Raw genomic sequence first — 5,780 nt, forward strand, 5'->3', positions numbered from 1 at the left:
GGCAACCACCGCCCGCCTGCCCCGCCTCCTCGTCCCCCTCCTCTTCGCTGGCCATCGATTGGCTGCCATCAAAAACTCCCGCCCCGACTAGGGCTCACGGAGACCAGTGAGAGAAGGGGGCAGGGCTAACAGCCTTTCCTCGCCAGATAATTCGTAGTAGTAACTGCTCTTCCAGTTTATCTCGCTTGACTAATAGTTGCAGAAGATGTCAATCATTTCCGCCTCCCGTCCCCGCACGGCTTGAAAGTTCAGGGAAAAGCAGCTCCAACCTAGTATATCCAGAAGCGGTGATAAAACAAGCTTTCTGATTGGTCAGAGGCTGGCTAGGCCCATCTTTGGGAGAAATGGGGACTCGCCGTACCCTCCTGCCCTTCTAGTGGGTTCGCCCATGAACGGGGCCTTTCGCGAGCGCGGGAGACTGGAGCGGCGCCGGCGCACTGGACCGAGGTGCGCTTGCCCAGGCCGAGCTTTGAGCCAGCTTGACCTCGCTGAAGCAGCGCTTTTCGCCCGTCTAAGTCCCAGATTCCAGGGAGCGTGGACGTAAAGTGCATCAAGAAATCCAGTCTTTGGCTCCTTAAAGCCCAGGGATGTTATGCGCTTTAAATACGAAAGTGTTAAAAGTGATGTCTATGGACAAAGGACAAGTGGAGGATGTGGGGGAGCGGCTGGACTCAGGAATTTGCAGTTGTACTTTCCTCTGAGCCCAGCCCGTCTTGTGAGTGGAGAACGTATCATATACCACACCCGGAATGAAAGCAAGCATCCTGAATATTTCCCTTCCCCGCCCCCCACCTCCCAAGGAGGCTGACTTTCCCGGGAGGCCCCTCTTGCTCTGCGGTCAGGTACCCCAGACTGAAATCACTGTCGTCTTCCTGACCTGGGCAAGTGGCCCTGAGTCTGTTTCCTCACTTTTAAAAGGGGCTCGTAGAACACCTTCTTCGGTTGTCCTGAGACTGTAAGTGCCTGGGACACAGTAGGTGTTCAGCAGTGATGAATGAATGAATGAGAAGAGATTTACTGAACAGATTGAGTTTATCATCATCGTCATGTTTGCCAGATGCCTGCACCCCTTTTCTCACTCCTGCCGGTTCCTCTGGGATGGCTGGTGCTGAAAGGGAAGAACAGCCCCCCAGGGAAGATGCAGCCTCCAGAATTTGCTTTCATATGCCCTTCATTTAGGGCCTCCCAGGTGGCACTGTGGTAAAGAATCTGGCTGCAAACGCGGGAGACACAGGAGATGTGGTTTCGATCCCCGGGTAGAGAAGATCCCCTGGAATAGGAAATGGCAACCTACTCCAGTATTCTTGCCTGGAAGATTCCATGGGCAGAGGAGCCTGGTGGGCTACAGTCCATGAGGTTGCAAAGAGTTGGATATGACTGAGCATGCACACACACATGCCTTTCATTTACATGGAACCTCTCTCACCTGCCGGGTGTCTTACTGTGGCTGCCAATCTTTCGCAGGGCAATGAACACACACATGTTCTACAAACTGCTGCAAATGCTTCAGTCTTGAATCAGGACTGAAACAATGCAAGTTGTCTGGAATTATCTTTCCTTGCCAATCATTCCTGGTGTTATGGTTAAGACCTGTCTCCTGCATTCCGCCTTACTTACTTGTTTTCTTGGGAGACATCAGGCAGTCTGTCTCAGACTCCCCAGGTCTCGGTGAGTCACAAAGCCTCTCCTGGTCTTCCTGCCTCTGCCTCCAGACTGTCCTGTTAATCCCTTAAAGGACCTCTTGAGTGAGTCAACCTCCTGAGGCAGCTCCATGGGGCTCAGATGCTGAGATCCATCTGGGGGTGATACCTCTGGGAACCTCAGTTTCCTCATCTGTGAAGGGGTGGGGGGGTAATAATTGCACCGCCTTTATGGGGTTGTCCTCCTCAGCACCACATCTGCCCTGGCCCTTTCCTTCCTGTTCCTGGGTGTGATTTTGGTTAATACTGTTGTAAGAGCATTTTATGTCTTCCCAGAGGGGCTTCCCTGGTGGCTCAGGACTGTAAAGAATCTGCCTGCAATGCAGGAGATCTGGGTTCAATCCTTGGGTTGGGAAGGTTCCCTGGAGAAGGAAATGGCAACCCACTCCAGTATTCTTGTGTGGAGAATTCCATGGACAGAGGAGCCTCCATGGGGTCGCAGAGTCAGACATGACTGAGCAACTAACACACACGCAGAGGTGGTAAACCCCATACGGTGAGTTCTCCCACTTCACTCCGCCATCCCAAGGGCCTTCTATACCCTGTTGATGATGAAGCCACAGCCGCATGACTATCACTGGGTTTTAGGGGACCAGAGAGTTTGGGAGCCATAAGGACGCTTGAGATATCCTAGTCTAACCCCTCCCTGAGCCGCTATAACAGAGCTGGCATTTGCCAAGCCCACACTGAGAGCTGGCCTCAGTTTGAGTGCTCTAAAGAATTCATTAACTTACTATTCATGTTCCTGTTTGATATTGACAATAACCCCCGTGAGGCATGTATCATCTCTGTTTGATAAACAGGGAGACTGAGACCCAAATGAGGTGAAATCGGATGCCCAAGGTCACAAGGCTGGTGAAGGGGGGAACTGAAGGCAGATAGACCATCAACCTCTTGGCCCCTACTGGGACCTCTCCTGCCTCTAATCCTCTCACAGTTCTTTCCATCCTAGAGAGTAAATATTGATTGAGTCCTTGCACTAATAGCTCCTGCTGATTGAGCATTCAATATTCCAGACATGTGCTAAACACTTCACATCCTATCTCTTATAGGATGCAATGACTCTGGGAAGTGGAAGGGATCATTCCTTCCATTTCTCAGGTAAGGAAACTGAGGCCCACAGAGAGCCCAGGCTCATGCAAGAAGAATCAGAACCAACCTCAGGTCTCCTGATCTTGGGACCAATGTTTTTTTCCATTGCTTGGTGTACTCTTTCTGTTTTCATTAATAAGCTTTTCTTGAGTGCCTGCTCTGGGCCAGGCCCTGTGCTGGTTGCTGGGTCACGAAATGAAGGTGCCAGAGACCCAGGCAACTCTGGCAAATGTTGGCTATGGGGGAATACTGGCCCAGTCATATGGAACCCTGCATTTTCTAGAGGAGCCAGGAATCTGAATTTCTTTTGTGTGTGTATTCCCCCTGACTCACAAATTTTCGCAATGAACTTCAGTTTAAAACACTGCAGCAGCTGCAGTTGAACACCTCTGTTGTCTGGTTCACTCTGGGGGCTGCCCAGTTGTGACATTTAGTTGAGAAAGACAGATGTGTGAACAAATCTTATGATAAGAGTAGACACAGGACCCCAAGGAGCACTCTTAACCCTGGTTAGGTGGAGTTGGAAAGGATGTTCTGGCAGGAGAGCCTTGAAGAATGGGTAGGAATTTACAAGGTGGACACAGGGGTAAGGACTTCCTGGGCAGATGAGACAGCACATGCAAAGGCGTGGAGCTGTGGGAATGAGCTGAACATTTGGAGGATGGCAGGTGACATGCTATGCTTAGGGGTGAATGGGAGACTGGTAAGAGATAAGTCTGACCCAGGCCTTTGCTTGAAGCCAGGTGTACAGCAGAATGGCAAAAGAAAGTGAGGCAGGCCTGGCATAGAACCTTCTCTGAGGGATTCATTCAACAAATATTTTTATTGGATCCTACTTACTAAATGGGCTTCCCTGGTGGCCCAGTGGTGAAGGATCTGCCTGCCAGTGCAGGAGACACAGGAGATGCGGGTACAGTCCCTGGGTTGGGAAAATTGCCCGGAGAAGGAAATGGCAACTGCTCCAGTATTCTTGCCTGGGAAATCTGATGGACAGAGACGCTCGGTGGGCTACAGTCTATGAAGTCACAAAAGAGTCGGACACCACTGAGAGACTAAAAACAACCATTCTTACTGAGCACCAGGGACCAAAACCACCATGTGGCTCTTCTCAGAGAGCATCCAGCCCAGTGGGGAAGCAGATAGTCAACAGTGGTTATCTGTGACTGCTTACGGTCAGTGTTGAGTAGGAAAAGACTAGTTGCTTTAAGAATAAGTATTCTGTTGTCCCTGGATCAGCAGAATCAGCATCACACAGTGACTTGTCAGAAATGCACATTCCCAGGCCCCACTCAGACCAGCTGAACTCTGGAGGTGGGAATCACAGTCTGTGTTCTCATAAGCTTTTCTGGTGATTGGGAACCACTGCTCCTAGGTCATGCCAGGACACCCATCTTCTCCAATTGCTTTCTGGCTTCTCAAACTCCCCAAGACCCTTCCTACCTCAGGGCCTTTGACTGTTCTCACCGTGGCTGCATGACTTTCTCAGGACCTTTAGCTCTTTGTGCAAATACCATCTCCTTGGAGAGGCCTTCCCGAGCGCCTGGTTTAAAGATTTACTCCCATTCTATCAGACTCAACTCCTTGTCTTACTGTGCTTTCTTCTTAGCATTCAACACTACCTGGTATTGTTTTCCATGTTTATTTATTTATTTGCCTTGTATCTGTCTCCATCCACCAGAAGATAAGCTTCATGAGAACAGGGATGTGATCTTTTTTGTCCTCCCAGCAACTCGGGTCGTGCCCAGCATGGTGAGAAACTTAGGAAGTACTTTTGAATGAATGAATGAATCTCCTAGGGTTTACCCTTCTGGTCATTCATTCGTTCAACAAGCACCAATTCCTGTGGAGGTAATGGGCTTATTGTTGGAAGGGGTTCCATGGCCATTTGGACAGGGGCAGCCTGAAGCCTGGTCTTCCACACTTCTCCTTCCCCCTATATGCAGCTAGCTCCAGACACAAAGAACCTCCAGATGCACCAGAACCTCCAGTTCTGTGGGCTCTATGGCGAAGGAGGGGTTAATAGCACTGCTTCCCCAAACCAAGGACTGGGCCTTTTGGGCTGATTAGGAAGCTAAGACTTTGGATGAGAAGGAGGTAGAGAGGCAGCTACTGATAAGTTGTTCCCAGGGAACGTTCAATCATCCTGGGGTTGAATGCTTTCCGACAGCCCTGGCAAGCAGCATTCATCTGAGCTGCGGCTGAGTGCCAGCATCAGCCGCAGTATTCCACGCACAGTGCCCCGGATGACCGTGCCCACTGCAGTGGTTCCAGGGGGTTTCTGCTCTGCCTGGGCCACTCCGAGTGCAGGGTTGTTGGATGCAAAACAATCCTGCTGGGAACATAGAGGCTTTAGGAGAAATTAGTGGGGAAAGGCCTCTTGAGAGTTAGCCAGCATGAATCCTCTGGAAGAATACCTTTTGTACATTAAAGCAGATTCTCCCTAATGCCTTCATGGCAGAGGACAATGCAAAAGGGAGGGCCAGTGGATTGGTAGGAATCTTACATATTTAGATTAGGATTTCTTCATCTCCACACTGTTGATGTTTTGCATCGGCTACTTCTGGGTTGTGGGGGCCATCCTGTGCGTTGTAGACTGTTTGGCAGCATCTATGGCCTCTACCCACTAGAGGCCAGAATCATCTCCCTCATTATGAAAGCCCAAATGCCTCCAGATATTGCCAGATGTTCCCTGGGGGCCAAAATTATCCATGGATGAGGACCACTGATGTATGAACTCAGTGTGTAGGGCATATTGATTTTAAAATGGAAATCTGCAAGGACTGGGACTCAGACTGTGTAAGTTTGAACCCTGCTTTGCCTTTTAAGCTCTGTTTCCTCATTCCTGCGTCTCTGGGTGCCACAAGGGTCAGCTGTTACACGTAACAAGTAAAGCATCTAGACTGGGGGCCTGACAAGTCCTAAGATTCAGTGAACACCGCTCTCATTAACAGCCATTGGGATGGCAGTGAAGCCCCCAAGGATGATCTA

Source organism: Capricornis sumatraensis, chromosome 4 (genome assembly GCF_032405125.1).
Source record: "Capricornis sumatraensis isolate serow.1 chromosome 4, serow.2, whole genome shotgun sequence".
Classification (NCBI taxonomy): Eukaryota; Metazoa; Chordata; class Mammalia; order Artiodactyla; family Bovidae; genus Capricornis; species Capricornis sumatraensis.